Raw genomic sequence first — 17,840 nt, forward strand, 5'->3', positions numbered from 1 at the left:
ACTCAAGGACATTCATTGACTTGTCCCGAAGCCACTCCTGCGTTGTCTTGGCTGTGTGCTTAGGGTCGCTGTCCTGTTGGAAGGTGAACCTTTGATCGGGTCTGAGGTCCTGAGTGCTCTGGAGCAGATTTTCATCAAGAATCTCTCTGTTCATCTTTCTCTCGATCTAGAATAGTTTCCCTGTCCCTGCTGTTGAAAAACATCCCCATAGCATGATGCTGCCACCACCACGCTACACCATAGAGATGGTGACAGGTTTCCTCCAGACGTGACGCTTGGCATTCAGGCTAAAGAGTTCAATCTTGGTTTTTGTCAGACCAGAGAATCTTGTTTCTCATGGTCTGAGAGTCCCTTAGGTGGCTTTTGGCAAACTCGAAGAGGGCTGTCATGTGCCTGATTGGTGGAGTGCTGCACAGATGGTTGTCCTTCTGGAAGGTTTTGCCATCTCCACAGAGGAACTCTGGAGCTCTTTCAGAGTGACCATCGGGCTCTTGGTCACCTCCCTGACCAAGGCGTTTCTCCCCTGATTGCTCAGTTTGGCCGGGCGGCCAGATCTAGGAAGTCTTGGTTGTTCCATTTAAGATTGATGGAGGTCACTGTGTTCTTGTGGACCTTCAATGCCGCAGACATTTTTTGGTACCCTTCCCCAGATCTGTGCTTCGACACAATCCTGTATCTGAGCTCTACGGACAATTCCTTCGACCTCATGGCTTGGTTTTTGCTCTGATACGCACTGTGGGACCTTATATAGAAAGGTGTGTGCCTTTCCAAATTATGTCCAATCAATTGAATTTACCACAGTGTAATATTTGTGTTGTGGAGAAATGACCAGGCAGGAGACAGGAGTACAGTTAGTTGTCGTTTAGTCAAAACCTCTCGTGCTCTACAGTCCCCCGGCACAATAGTGCGCATGTGCATTTCCTATTAGGTGTAGTAACGTAACACTGTCAAATACATCACCACTTAGTAATAGGATAGTAACTAATATAAACAGATGTAGATCCCAGATACTACACACAGGTGGACACCAATCGAGTTGTAGAAACATCTCAAGGATGATCAATGGAAACAGGATGCACCTGAGCTCAATTTCGAGTCTCATAGCAAAGGGTCTGAATACTTAAGTAAATAAGTTATTTCATTTTTTTTTATACATTTATAAAATCTTGCTCTCGCTTTGTCATTATGGGGTATTGTGTGTAGATTGATGAGGGGGGGGTATTTTATATTTTTCAGAATAAGGCTGTAATTTAACAAAATGTGGAAAAGGGAAGGGATCTGAATACTTTCCAAGTGCACTGTATTACAGCTTCTCCATTTTCCAAATTCAGCCGTGATACATATGTCAGTTTGCCTGGTAAGAGAATAAAGTATGTGGATTCCAAACTGAATGATAGTTATTGTGATTCTGATTGGAATAGGAGTAGAGTAGAGAGATACAGCTGGTCTTCCTAAAAGATTATTGGTTATGATGATACTGAAATCAAATTAAAGAGTTTACACTTAGAACGGGATTTTGTATGGATGTTGATTAGAAATAGATCACGTGAATCAACAACAAAGAGACGCACGAACTGCCAGAAGATGGACTCGTGGAGAAAATAAATAATTTCATTAAACATTTTGATAATATCGATGTATTGATGTATGCTCCGACCCCCCATACGCTGCACATGCTTTCACTTTGTGAAGGAAATGTCAAATAAATGCAAAGTGCTAACAATAAAATGTGTTAGTAACAGTACTAAATGGAATCAACCATGTCATATATTACAAAGGTCTGGGGACATAAAGCCTAAGACAGTATACATCAGTTTTCATTTCCAAAGTGCACAGATCCTTCTCCTTTGCCCACTGGAGGTATTGAAGAGAGTTTAACGTAAGCTGCTCAAAGGAGGCAAGTCTGCGCTCTGGAAAACAAACAACCACAGTGGGTACATTGACCTGGAGGGATGAGGAGAGAAGCCCCACCAACAGACACCACGTTTACGGTTAGCAAAACGTGTTTCACTTCAAAGTACCAGAGGATCACAGGCACCATAAGGCTTGTACAGGGAACACAGAGCTAATTGCAATTTTCCTGGGATGGGGCTCTGAGAAGTGGAGCGTTGTGGACATTAAAGAAGCTGAAAGCGAAGTGGTGCGGGGGTATAAAGGTATGAAGTATAACGGTGTATTTCTGCAATTTCACTCTTTTGTGTTTTATTCCAGACCCAACTCAGCCCTGTCTCTGCTCCCCTCTCTCCCTCTCCCTGTGGCTACAGCACAGTATTTACATCATTCCCCAGCCCAGAACACCTCAGAGGAACCCAGACCACATCCTGCCTACAACCAAACACAGAGACATTATTGGAATATAGAAAGACCCCAAAAAACACAAGTGGCAATTAAGTCGGATCATTTTCAGGTGGATTTTCAAGTTGTAGAAATATCTCAAGGATGGTCAATGGAAACAGGATGCACCTGAGCGCAATTTTTAGTCACATAGCAAAGGGTCTGAACAATTATGTAAATAATGTATCTATTATAATTTTTTTGCTTTATCATTATGGGGTATTGTGTGTGTGTAGATTGATGAGATTTTTTTTTTTAATACATTTTAGAATAAGGCTGTAACGTAACAAAATGTGGAAAAAGTCAAAGGGTCTGAATACTTTCCGAATGCACTAGATAATAGTAGATACTAATTTTATCAGAAGTAGCATACTGCTTGAATCAGGTGAAAATAGGGAACAGAAGAAGAAGTCCCATCTGGGTGTGAGCTTAGCCAACTATCAATTCTAAAGCCAATAGATCTTTTGCCTCCTGGCTAATACATGCAAAGAATAGCATCGACAGTACAAATAAAATAAAAATCTTATTGCCGTAGTAATTAGCAATGAAATAAGACTATTTGTGTTGTTTAGTAATTTTTTTATTTTTTATGTTTCGACAATGGACGATAGAATGACTCATCTATTTGACAGATAATCGTACATTTTATTACAAAATGTCAAAATCAAGACTCTCCTAACTATGAATTCCTTAAATAAGCCAACTGCAAAACATTGATAGGGTGTAGAATGGATATCTGGCTAAGCTAAACCAGGGCGAGACTTCCTCTTCTGCTCCCTATGCTATTGACCCTTTATGATAGTGGTAAAATACAGCAGACTAAACTATGAACAGTCTCTGCTTGACCCACGTCTAGACACCACCTTAGTCCGGATTCTGTATATGTAGAGATAGTCGATCAACATACAGAGAAGTCAAGCTGTATGTTCAGCACCACGAGAAGTCAGGACCCTGGACAGCTCTCAATATGTTCACCATATTCCCCAGTCGAGTGGAATTAGGCAATCATTCTAGTGGAATAGACGTTTCGAGTTCTAACAAGCAAACCTTAGAGAATACCCCAAACATAAGTTCAAAGTCCCATTGTTAGAAACATGGTTCCTCCTATTAAAATGGTTGTCCTGGCTGTCTATACCCCTTGCCCCATCCAGTTTAATGTTTGGTAGTCTTGTTGATTTAGTCTACAGTATGGGCCGCTGTATGATGCAATTTATATGGAATTAGAGGACATCACGTCCCTCAATCCGTTGTGTTATGCATTGAGGTAAATGATAGAGTGAACATTATTTGAAGTCTCTCTCTGTAATATCACCACTTACACCTTTTTCCTCACCGACAAATAAAGTGCTGTTGTCTGTAAATTGATAAGGTATTAGAAAGGATCAGACCTTAGCCATTTTATTAAATCATTCCATTGTCCTTGTTCTCTGACAGGAAGGAAGTCAATGGCTTCTGAAATTGACTTCTAAAAGGAAGAGTGCACCCTGTGATTTGCAAGATTGAGACTTCTCACGTATCACAGTATACTGAATATCAACCCAAAGGAAAAGAAGATGGTGGGTGTAGTATTAAATCTAATCCAATAATGTGCCTAACCATATTTCATAAGGAAGGTAGCTACTTTATAGCATTTTCTTGGCTCAATTTCCACACTCACTATGAGGCAAATTAGGGCTATCTTCAAATGTAGCTGTTCCTGAAAGTTACACTGTGGAATAAGAATGGTTACCATTTAAAAACAATGTCATATCACTTTACTTTATTGACATTGCATAGCATTATTAAAAAAATAAATCAATACAATCGCTCTCTATCAGTGGAAGATCATACACATACTACTAAAAGGTCTTGAAATGGATTCTGGAACGGATTGTGTACATGAATGAAACTCCATCTCGGGAATTGGCAACTGAGAACTGAAACTCTACACCTCATGTTATTTCATTTTTGCACGACTGCTCAACAGGAGAAGTATACGAAGAAAAAAACAAGCTATGGAATTATATGGAAACTAGGGAGCCCAGCCTGAAGCTGAACACTCAGCCCTGGCAGAGGAACAAGAGAGACAGAGACTGAGAAGGCAGACTTACATCTTTAGATCCAACCTGTTTTTTTAACAGACAAAAAAAAGAATAATAAAATGAAGAAAATAATGTCTGTGTGGCTACAGTAGTGAACAAGATACTAAAGAAAACATTACTATTTGAAGAACAAAATGTCACGGATCCCTCCGGAACTTTCATTACGCACACCTGGCCCCTATTCCCAGTGATTAGTAATTGTATAAGTGTGTCCTTGGTTTACCATTGTCCTGTCGATTATTGTTCCAATGTCCGTTGGTCGTGTGAGTACCTGTGCTGTGTGTTTTGGGCTTTCGTGCCCTTGTGGATTGCGCAGATGATTACGGGTCTCGTCTCGTGTGTTAATCATTGTGCGAGTGTGTTATTTATTAGAGGAACTCCTCGCTCTTTTGTTTGGGTTTCAACCCTGTGTTTTTGTTACGTGTTTGTTTGGTCTTCGTCCCCGTGCCTTTACACGGCACGCCGCAATTTGGGGCTTAATAAAAAAAACTATTACGCATTCCTGCGCCTGTCTCCCGAATCATTCATACCGATGTGACACAAAATGCGCAGAGGGAGACTCATTTCAATCATAATGTTTTTTAATGTCATACTCTATACTTTGGTCATAAAAATATATTACTTCTGGTATTTGTCAGTACACAATGAATTGCAGCATCAATATAGAGGAACACAATACACTGACTGTGCCACAGTATATGTTTCATTCACAAACCATTTACCTCCTCGAACTGGTAATATTGATTTACAAAAAATGTATTCAAAATCCTTGAGTGTCATTGTATATTTCTGTGAGCAGTGATTCATTGTATGTTTGTGAGCAGTGTCTGTGTCAGTCAATAACAAGGCTTCTAAATCCAGCTGTTTGAAGCCTTAACAACATAACAGCCACATGTCAGAGACCTTCCATGATCTACTGTCAGTCAGATGAAGACTCCTAAGTGCTTTACTCTGTATCTGCAATCAGTGTTTAAACATCATAGACATGAGTGTCTAAAGAGTCACAAATTGAAATCACGTCATCAAGAGATGTGAAAAACATCTGAATTTAGAAACAAATGGAAAAAAATCTGATTGTGTGTTTACTGTGAGGAACTAATTACTTTGGAGAACGCTGAGAACACCTGCTTGCATTAGCACAGGACCCCCCTCAGATAAGTGCAGCAAAAGTTGAATATTGGGGAACATTTCTAGGATTTGAGGTCTGTACGATGTGGAGGCTTATGTTTTATTAATGCCTCAATCTAAACCTTATTTCTTTGGGACCAATTATTCTCAGTGTGGACAGTTATGTATACTTACAGGTAAGGCACATGGTGCCTTAGTAGCTGTGGCTTTGTGGAATCCAGGCCAGTCTCAGTCTCTCACCCAGGAGAGGAACCCCTAGATCCCATCTGAAATTAGCCACAATAAGGAGGTTCCCCTTGCTGAGTACGATGCATATGGATTTTCTCCTCTTGTTATGCATAATACACACTAGGCAAGGAAGAGCACACTTATTCCTATTCACTTTAGATATATGGTACGGTAAATGAATGCAGAAGTACTAGGCCTTGGAGAATTGGATTGTGTGTAAGTGCTGTGTCCTGGGGTTTGGGTAGAATCCATACCCTGGTGCATCTACTTCTCAGACCATTTCCAAACTCTCAGATATTCACAGAATAAGGTTCTGCTACTAAGAGATGGTTGGTTGCTACAGTACTACTGTACATTGCCAATTCAAACAGACTCACGTGGGGAGACTACTGCCACTGACAGTGCAGTGAGTGTACAAGGTTGTGACTAGATCTGTGTGTTGCTCAGAAGCACATAGGCAGCAGACCAGTATATCACAATGCTTTGAAACATATTCTCCATAGACCAACTGTATTGGTAATTAGATAGTTACTGAAGCATTTTTAATTTCATTAACAAGCCGCCAGCTGCCATATCCTGTCTTATAATTAATTACCCATTGTTAGACCAGTGTACGTGTTCACATTCTAAATAGCGATGCTATAGAAAATGAATAAATAAACTGGAAAAGATGCCAAACTTAATTTGATGAATTGAAATTTGGTTGGTTTTCAGATGGGGGAATTATTTCCAATAATACCTTTGTGAAGCAGTAGTGCTCAGAATTACAGTATACTCTCACAAGGAGCAAGAATGGAACAAGGAGATTGGAGAGGTACGTCCAATAATGCAGTACCTTCACTTGGCATTCCTTCAGTAACAGAAAGACTACCTTTAGAGATGAACAAAAATAACACAGAAGCATTATCTTTAAACATGTAAGGAAAAGTAACGTGACACGTACAGTAGAGAGTTTTTTTTCTCCGTTTAGTCTTTCAAGGAGGCTCCCCTGAAATCTCAGACAACCCAGAAAGTGGTTGTGGGGGATCATGGGAGGATGTAAATGATCCGCCCACGCATTCTCAAATGGAACCAAGATTTAATTTGTGTTAATCTAAACCCAGGTGTTCTGTTTACCAATCCTTTAAAATAGACTAGTATGTAAATGCAACAACCTCTCTCTGCACTACTCCCTGGGAAAACAGATGACTGTCCATAACCAACAAAAACAACAACCCATATGTGGTTCTACCTATTCTTTGCTCTGGTAACAGCTCATCATGACCTCCAGCTGGCTGTGAAAGCAAGCCAATGTTAAACTGTTTCATATTATATATAAATTCTGTATGTTGGATGTGGATAGGAATATAATGTTACCTACATGAAGATGAATGTAATATAAAGATATCATAAAGAGATCCTATACACAAACCTGTCTTCAAGTTGTACAAGGATGTAGTGTGTATATAGGGCTTACCATCAAAGGAAAGAAACTAAGTGAACACAAACAGGAAATTAACTGCACTGGAGTGGCTCACATACAACCGAGCGACGGCATTGTCCCACACCGCTGTTTGACTGATTGGAAGTGCCGGGCACAATGGGCCTGTAAAGAAGTCAGCCCAATGAATGAAGACATGGGTCATTGGCCTGGCCCAAATGACCTCTCGAAAACTGAGATTAAGCTTTATATATATATATATATATAAGGAAAGGAAATATATATATATATATATAGAGAGAGAGAGAGACGAACGGACGTGTACTGGTTGTGACTGTGACCTTCCCCTCTGAGTTGAATTCTAGTTCTATCAAAGACATGATTTCCCCCCAGGTCAGTCAGGGGTTGAAGGTCTTTAGGAAGTTAATGCAAGTTATAATTATTTTCCTCGGGGGAAAGCTTCTCAACAGCAATTGTGTACCCTCTGTATAGCTGTCATTTCCACTGGGCTGAATGTGAATGTGCCGCCATATTGTTACGAATCCCGCCGAGGATGGTGCCTCTTCCCGTTCGGGCGGCGCTCGGCGGTCGTCGTCTCCGGTCTACTAGCTGCCACCGATCCCCTTTTCTGTTTTCTTTTGAGTTTGTCTAATTTGTATCACCTGTTTTGTGTTTAGGGTAGGGGGTTATTTAAACCCAGTTGGCCCGCTGACTTTTGTGCGGGCTTGTTTTTCTGTTTGTGTTGGTGGTGTTTCGTATAGTGGATTTCAGTCCTACTTTTATTGGACAGTATTTTGACGCGCCCGTTGTTTGTGTGGCGTCGCCGTTTATGTGATTATTTCTGGGTGAAATAATAAATCCACTCGATTGAGATTACCCTGCTCTCTGCACCTGACTCTTTCATGTCCACCATTGGAATTGTTACACATATACTGTCACAATGCGGACAAATCAAATGATTAAGTAGGTTTTACAAGTATAGTAGTTGACTATTTCTGATGAAAATGTGGTGGTAAAAAGACTCCATGTGGTCTGTGTTGTTTTTACAGTGAAAAGTAAAGACCTTGGTGTATCTGGATTCTAAACAAACCATTCTGAAAACATGCTGTTTGTGGCCAAACTGAGTAATCGGGGGAGAAGGGCCTTGGTCAGGGAGGTGACCAAGAACCCGATGTTCACACTGTCAGAGCTCCAGAGATCCTCTGTGGAGATGAGAGAACATTCCAGAAGGACAACCATCTCTGCAGCACTCCACCAATCAGGCCTTTATGGTAGAGTGTACAGACGGAAGCCACTCCTCAGTAAAAGGCACATGACAGCCCGCTTTGATTTTGCCAAAAGGTACCTAAAGAACTATTAGACAATGAGAAACAAGATTCTCTGGTCTGATGAAACCAAGATTGAACTCTTTGGCCTGAATTCCAAGCATCACGTCTGGAGGAAACCTGGCACCATCCCTATGGTGAAGCATGGAGGTGGCAGCATCATGCTGTGGGGATATTTTTCAGAGGCAGGGACTGGGAGACTAGTCAAGACTGAGGGAAAGATGAACGGAGCAAAGTACAGAGATATTCTTGACTAAAAACCTGCTCCAGAGCACCCAGGACCTCAGACTGGGGCGAAGGTTCACCTTCCAACACGACAACAACCCTAAGAACATAGCCAAGACAACGCAGGAGTGGCTTTGGGACAGGTCTCTGAATGTCCTTGAGTGAACCAGCCAGAGCCCGAAATTGAACCCAATCAAACATCGCTGGAGAGACTTGAAAATAGCTGTTCAGCGACGCTCCGCATCCAACCTGACAGAGCTCGATAGGATCTGCAAAGAAGAATGGGAGAAACTCCCTAAATACAGGCGTGCCAAGCTTGCAGAGTCATACCCAAGAAGACGCGAGGCTGTAATCGCTCCCAAACAAAGGTGCTTCAACAAAGTACTGAGTAAAGGGTCTGAATACTTATGTAAATGTAATATATTTCCACTTTTTAAATTTTTTTCAATGTGCAAAAAGAATCCCAAAACCAGTTTTTGCTTTGTCATTATGGGGTAGTGTGTGTAGATTGATGAGGGGGAAAAAATGCATCAATTTTAGAACAAGGCTGTCCTTTCCTCTCGCTAGGAAGGACAAGGACACTTAGGATGTTTTTATTCACTTAATTGGAGGACTTGACTTTGACAAATATGAAAGGCTAATTAATCATTCAAATAAAATAAAAAAACATGAAATATCTCACTATTGGGCTGATTTGAATCGGATTTGCATAGCATGTGTTTATTAGAATACGAGTGTGCACTTCTATGACATAGGCTTTGAGCTTGAATAGGCCTATTCAGTCGCCGCCTTGTTAATCTGAAGAGAGCTCAGTTGGGCAGCTTGGCAGGATGATTATAATAAGCAACAAAGTTTGTTTGGAGATGGTGGAGAGATAATGTTCCATACACACACACAGGAGCGTGCCTGCACACACACACTACAATACAGGCTACCATAATTAACTTTAAAAGTTGGCTGGTCTTAGGCTGTGTTTTACTTTTATCCACCAACACACACTACGAATGATAAAAATGAAAATGAACTTAATAAATGGACATACATTGATACTTTACTTGAGTTATGATGAATAGCTGTGAAAAGGAACCTTGAAGTATAAAACATACTGGTAACGTAGGCAAAGGAAATTAGCTAAGGAATATTGAAGGCAAAGGAAATTAGCTAAGAGTTACCACAATGTTAAAATAGTATACCCATGTACCGTATACTATATCACTGGAGATGAGAAGATTGAATATTTTCTCCTCATTCTCATATCTCGTCACACAATTGATGAGAGAAACACGTTAGAGAGAAAAGCAATGGGATGTGGATTGTATTTAATGATACAATGAAAGAAAATGGAAGCTGAGGATCGCTATGTGGATGATGATCTGTATGAGCCAGCAGCTGTGATTTAGTTTTTGACTGAATGAAGTTTCACTTCAGATTCCTCTGTGGGAAGTTGAGAATGGATTACAGGGGCATTGATAGGGTGGGACCCAGGGCAGATTGACTATAGCTATAGGTCACGTCCAGAGGCGAAGAGGTGAGCAGAGTAAAAGTCTACGGGCAGACATAATCAACTGGGTTGTCCTCCATAACTGTAATGATTTAACCCTTTCACAATGTTAACTTTCAAGATATAAACCTATAGACGGTCTCCCTTTGCACGGTCTCTCACAATTTTATTGCGACATAAGTAATATTTCACCATAAGTAATGTAATTATTGCATTCTTTTGTTTCTCTTAGACAGATAAAAGCCAACTAAGCCTCCTCATTACTGATCTTGTAAAATGTAATAAACCATATCAACCAATTTATCTGTTCCAGAAATTTGATCTGATTCTGATTCAGACTATATAGGGAGATGCAGCTAGTGTTTCTTTAGTCATTCTGCAGCGGTAGATATATGATGAATTGTTGAGTAACTAGTCTTCCACGTAACGGTCATCTGCAATTCAAATCTGTGAACAGCATGATATAATTATTTCAAAGATTCTTGTTTCACAGTTTGGAATAGTTCTAGTGACATCTCATAGAGGCAATCTCACCAAAACTATTGTCTTGTTCATTCTTGTGCTGAATTTGCTCAACCCATCTAATTTTACTCCATTCCATTTCATCTCAGACAGACTTCAGATGGACTTTTTCGACCTCTGCTCTCAGGTTAACAACCTGCTCAACCCTCTCCGCCTGAGTTCCTTTGAACACAAGGGGAACCTGGGGACAACAACAGTGACATCGTCTGGTGGCCAATAAACTGTCGTAAATATTCCAAATGTTTCTAGTCTCAATGCATCCAGGGCAGTGCTATGGCTGATGCCTGTTTCAAGGACTTCAGCTCATTCTGATATGCACAACGGTACTTTAGACACAGAGTTTAACCTTTGCGGGATCAGTGTCCTTAAACCGGGACAGTTGTTGCTCAATATGTGATAATGTGACTAGAATGACGTTGTAAACGACAGCCAATTCCGGGACATAGACATGTCTCATGTGGGAAGAAAGCTTAAATTCTTGTTAATCTAACTGCAGTAGCTATTAGAGCAAAAAAAATACCATGCTATTGTTTGAGGATAGTGCACAACAACAAAACACTTTTATCATGGCAACTGGTTTGATATATTGACCTCTGAAGGTAAAAAATGTACTTACGTTCAGTAATCTTACTCTATTTTGGTCCCAGAGATAAAATGTAGCATAGTTTTGTTTGATAATATCTATTTTTATATTCAAATGTAGGAACTGGGTTCTACAGTTTGACCCCACTGCTGTCTCTGGCTCCACAATATTGTAATCAATATCACTATTCCTTATTTTTTACATTTATGCTAAATTATTGCAATCACTGTGCGACAACAGGTACCCTTGTCGGGTCATAAAAGTGTGGCAGCCTGCTCCAGTGGAGAGAGCTTATAAATGCAGTGGTGAAGCTGTTGTTCAACCGCCTCGAGAATTTTTTAAGTACAGTCCTCCGTGTACATTTCAGTGTATTTTCCCCCACAGCTTAAAGTGGAATCCAATCCTGCATGACAAAGCAATCACTAGAATTCTGCAATCCAATTTCAAAGGGCTCCATTGTGTCTCATGGTGTCGCACTCCCCAACAGTCAAGATTTTCAATTCGATATTTTAATTAGATATGTGTAATCCGTGCAGTCAGCTGGTCTGCGAGCTCCTTACTCATTTCAGCTTGCATTATGCAGAGCTTGCCTTAAATCCCCCTTTCCAACGAAATCTGATCCCTCAAGTCAAACGGGACTACTTAAACGAGGTAAAGAAGGTATATTACGATAACACGATACTTAAAAATGTCACTAAATTCCACAGCCAGAGATAAAGACAAAAGTTTGGCCTTTTCAAGTTTTCATCAATCAATTTAATTGTTTTTTGCTGGAAGACGATAGAGCTAAAATTTTGACTGAATCGTAGATAAAAAATGTACACAGAACTATTGCTATCCAATATCTCATTGAACCAATTCAACCATGGTTGAATTATAAATAGCTAATGAGATATCGGATAGCAATAGTTCTGTGTACACATCAAGACTGCCCAGTCATTGTGCCCATTATACATATCAACCCGCACTATTCAGACATTCCCTGATTATACTCTCAAACACAGTCCTACTCACATTTCAAACAGGGTCTTGTGCGTCTGGCCTGGACCAGCTCCATCGTCGCCATTCTCCAGAGAAGCAGTATATCGACTGGAGAATACAGCTTAACTCTGCAACATGCCACAGCAAGCAGGTGGATTTTACGAATATTGTATGGGGCTGAAATAGCCTGAGCAACATTCCTGCCCATGTTGATTTGTGCATGAGGCTACTCTGGCAGACAGCATATGCCCATGAATGAACTAGTTACCCTCTGCATGGCTGTTGAGGGGCCATTAGGCCGCTGCTATGACAGACCCTGGGATGTCTTCATGGCATTCGGGCCCAGATCTTAGTAGCTGACAATGGCCCTAATACTGACCTAGTCTGCCTCTTGTCACACCTCATAAACCATGGGCCACTCAGAGAGAGAGAGGAGATTGGAACCTCTCCACCGTCACAAGACTGTTTCTCCAGTCTGTCCACACTGCCGCGGTGACATTAGCCATGGTCGTTTTTAGCTGCACGCAATTAGAAAAAGGGGCAGTATTAGCGAGGTGTAAAATACTGTAAATCCTTCTACAATAAGCACCGTGTGACTAAAGGCATGGCTTACACTTCGAACAAAAATATATTTTCATAGGTTGCCGATGGTCTTCTGCTGCTAGGCTGATGTTTACTATTTATGCTTTTCATTCCACCTTGTTGAAGAGACAAACTGAATCATCACGAGCAGGATAACGAGGTGAAAGTAAAGAGCATTCTAGAGGGCAGACACCTAACCTGTGTGTGTGTGTGTGTGTGTGTGTGTGTGTGTGTGTGTGTGTGTGTGTGTGTGTGGCTGCGTGTGTGTGCATCCACATACACTGATTGACCAAAAGTATGTGGACACCACTTCAAATTAGTGGATTCAGCTATTTCGGCCACACCCGTTGCTGACAGGTGTATAAAATCGAGCACACAGCCTTGCAATAACCATAAACACACATTGGCAGTAGAATGGATTTACTGACGAGCTCCATGACTTTCAACGTGGCATCGTCATAGGATACCACCTTTCCAACAAGTCAGTTCATCAAATTTCTGCCCTGCTAGAGCTGCCCCATCAACTGTAAGTGCTGTTATTGTGAAGTGGAAATGTCTAGGATCAACAATGGCTCAGCCGCAAAGTGGTAGGCCACACAATGAGCAGCTGAGCGAAAATGGTGGAAAGCTTAAAACCTCTTGGCAATAGGGGGTGCTATTTGCACTATGTAATAATTTCGTTCCCAAATTAAACTGCCTCGTACTCAATTCTTGCTCGTACAATATGCATATTATTATTACTATTGGATAGAAAACACTCTCTAGTTTCTAAAACCGTTTGAATTATTTCTCTGAGTGAAACAGAACTCATTCTGCAGCACATTTCCTGTCAGGGAGTGAGATTTCAGAAATCGAGGTCCCTGTTCTGAGGCCAGTTTATAAGTCCCCATGTAAGCCATCGGGCTACATGCACTGCATACGTCTTCCTCTAGATGTCAGTAAGCGGGGAGAATTTGAATGGAGTGGATTGCGCAATCTGGGACCCTATATAAGACCGTGGCACGGAAGTACCGTCCTTTTCAACGGTGCGCCTGGCGCAAGAAGACATCACAATGGCGTCCTGCAAACGCTTTCGTTTTAGTAGTTCTATATCTCCGGTCATGTTTTTATTCGTTATAGGTGTTAAAGACATCATAAGGTAGTTAATTTAAACCGACTTATAGCAGTTTATAGCAGTTTATTGCGATTTTCCTGGATTTCTTTCTGATGCGCTTTCACGAGTTGGACACCTCTCCAGTGGGTGGCTAACGTTAGCGGCTATTTCGACAGGACAAGAGGACATCTTTCAACCCAAAGACGATTGTTCTGGAGAAAGGACACCTTGCCCAAGATTCTGATGGAAGCTCAGCTAATAGTAAGCAGTCTTTATGCTGTTAATTCGTACTTATGTTGACAAATGTCAAATGATAATTCCGCCATGAATTTCGGTGCGTCTCGCTTTAGCGCACGCTGTATGCTTGAAGTAACGTTAATTTAAAAAATGTAACCCAGCGATTGCATTAAGAACTAATTTATCTTTCATTTGCTGTCCAACTTGTATTTTTTAGTCAAGTTTATGAATAGTTTTCGATTAGAATAGGTGCCTCTCCAAGATGGCGCCGGACAGATTGCTTGAATTTTTGGCCACTAATCACATTGTATAACCACGATTTGTGCCGCTAAATATGCACATTTTCGAACAAACTCTATATGCATTGTGTAATATGATGTTATAGGACTGTCATCTGAAGAATTCTGAGAAGGTTAGTGAAAAAATTAATATCTTTTGGTGGTTTATACGTTATCGCTATGTTTGGCTTGAATCAATGCTGTTGTGATGTTTGCTATTGTGGTAAGCTAATATAACGCTATATTGTGTTTTCGCTGTAAAACACTTAGAAAATCTGAAATATTGTCTGGATTCACAAGATCTGTGTCTTTCAATTACTGTACGCTGTGTATTTTTAAGAAATGTTTTATGATGAGTAATTAGGTAATACACGTTGCTCTCTGTAGTTATTCTAGTCGCTTTGGTGAGAGTTGTGATGGTGGCTGCAATGGTAAACTATGATTTATACCTGAAATATGCACATTTTTCTAACAAAACATATGCTATACAATAAATATGTTATCAGACTGTCATCTGATGAAGTTCTTTCTTGGTTAGTGGCTATTTATATCTTTATTTGGTCGAATTTGTGATAGCTACTGATGGAGTAAAAAACTGGTGGAGTAAAAAAAGTGGTGTCTTTTGCTAACGTGGTTAGCTAATAGATTTACATATTGTGTCTTCCCTGTAAAACATTTTAAAAATCAGAAATGATGGCTGGATTCACAAGATGTGTATCTTTCATCTGGTGTCTTGGACTTGTGATTTAATGATATTTAGATGCTAGTATTTACTTGTGACGCTATGCTAGGCTATGCTAGTCAGCTTTTTTACTGATGGGGGTGCTCCCGGATCCGGGTTTGGGAGGAATTAGAGGTTAACTTCCGGAGGACCTATCATCCTTTCACTACCTCATCTCTACCTTCTCTTCCTCTGTATCAGCTGCTAAAGCGACTTTCTAACACTCTAAATATGGTAGAAAGTCTAAGCTTCTGCCTCTAACCCTTGGAACCTCTTTTCCAACTTCTCCTCCCTCCTTAATCCTCCACCCCTCCCCTTCCCCCTCAGCGGACGGCTTTGTCAACCACTTTGAAAAAGCCTATTGAGTCCACTGGTCTCACTCACACAGAAATATCCTACACCTTTACCTTTTTCTCCCCTCTCTCTCCTGCACACATCCTGCAACTAGTGAGGTCTGGCTGCCCGACAACCTGCCCGCTCAACCCCATCCCCTCCTCCCTTCTCCAGACCATCACTGGAGATCTTCTCCCATTCCTCACTTCCTTCATCAACTCATCCCTGACCACTGGCTGCGTACTCTCTGACTTCAAAATGGCCCGAGTTGCTCCCCTCCTCAAGAAACCAACACTCAACTCATCTGACGTCAAAAACTATAGACTTGTATCCCTTTCTTTTATTTCCAAAACTCTTGCTGTCTCTGATCAACTTTCTAGTTAACTCTCTCAGAACTATCTTCTTGACCCTAACCAGTAAGGCTTCAAGATGGGTCACTCAACCGAGACTGCTCTTCTCTGTGTCACGGAGGCTGACTCTCTCGCCTCTGTTCTCATCCTCCTAGATATTTATGCTGCCTTCGACACAGTGAACCATCAGATCCTCCTCTCCACCCTCTAAGGGCTGGGTGTCTCAGGCTATGCACACTCTTGGATTGCATCCTATCTAGCAGGCCGCTCCTACCAGGTGACGTGGAGAGGATCTGTGTCTGCATCACGTACTCTCACTACTGGTGTCCCCCAGGGCTCGGTTCTTGGCCCTCTCCTCTCTGTACCTCAAGTCACATCCTCACATGCTCTATGCGGATGACACTCAAACTACTTTTCTCCTTCCCCCATCTGACACCCAGATGGCGACCGCATCTCTGCGTGCCTGGCAGATATCTCAACTTGGATGTCGGCCCACCACCTCAAGCTCAACCTCGACAAGACGGCCTGCCCGCTCAAAGACCTCTCCATCACGGTTGAAAACTCCACAGTGTCACCCTCCCAGAGTGCAAAGAACCTTGGCGTGACCCTGGACAACACCCTGTTGTTCTCTGCAAACATCAAAGCAGTGACCCGCTTCTGCAGGTTCATGCTCTACAACATCTGTAGAGCACGACCCAGCTGACATAGAAAGCAGCACAGGTCCTAATCCAGGCACTTGTCCTCTCCCGTCTGGACTACTGCAACTTGCTTTTGGCTGGGCTCCCTGCTTGTGCCATCAAACCCCTGCAACTTATCCAGAACTTTGCAGCCCACCTGGTTATCAACCTTCCCAAGTTCTCTCATGTCACCCCACTCCTCCACACACTCCTCTGGCTTCCAGTCGAAGCTTGCATCCACTACATGACCATGGTGCTTACCTACGGAACAGCAAGAGGAACTGCCCTTCCCTACCTTCAGGCTATGCTCAAACACTACACTCATAACCTGAGCACTCCGTTCTCCCACTTCGGGTCTCTTGGCCCTCCCACTCAGCCAAGTCCAAGCTCTTCTCTGTCCTGGCACCCCAATTGTGGAACCAGCTTCCCCCTAAAACTAGGACAGCAGAGTCCCTGACCATCTTCTGACAACGTCTGAATCCCTACCTCTTTAAACAGTATCTAAAATAATCCTCCTCCTCACCTTGACCACCCCACACAAAAAAACCTGCCCACCCCCCCTTCTAGCTCTGACCCTACTGGTAGCTACGTTATTGAGGAAAAATGTACTTACTATGCCTGTGATATGTGGTTGTCCCACCTAGCTATCTTAAGATGTATGCACTAACTGTAGGTCGCTCTGGATAAGAGCATCTGCTAAATGACAAAAATGTAAATGTAAATGTTGAATGGCACCGCCAAGTGCTGAAGGGCAACACTCACTAAAGAGTTCCAAACTGTCTCTGGAAGCAATGTCTGCACAAAAACTGTTAATCCGGAGCTTCATGAAATGGGTTTCCATGGCTGAGCAGCAGCACACAAGCTTAAGATAACCATGCGCAATGCCAAGCGTTGACTGGAGTGGTGTAAAGCTCGCCGCCATTGGACTCGTTCTCTGGAGTGATGAATCACTTTTCACCATCTGGCAGTCCGACGGACGAATCTGGGTTTGGTGGATGCCAGGAGAACGCTACCTGCCCCAATGCATAGTGCCAACTGTAAAGTTTGGTGTAGGAGGAATAATTTTCTGGGTCTGTTTTTCATGGTTCTGGCTCGGCCCCTTAGTTCCAGTGAAGGGAAATCTTAACACTACAGCATACAATGACCTTCTTGGTGATTCTGTGCTTCCAAATTTGTTGAAACAGTTTGGGGAAGACCCTTTCCTGTTTCAAGGTAACAATGCCCCCATGCACAAAATGAGG

This window comes from Salvelinus namaycush, chromosome 23, assembly GCF_016432855.1.
Source record: "Salvelinus namaycush isolate Seneca chromosome 23, SaNama_1.0, whole genome shotgun sequence".
Classification (NCBI taxonomy): domain Eukaryota; kingdom Metazoa; phylum Chordata; class Actinopteri; order Salmoniformes; family Salmonidae; genus Salvelinus; species Salvelinus namaycush.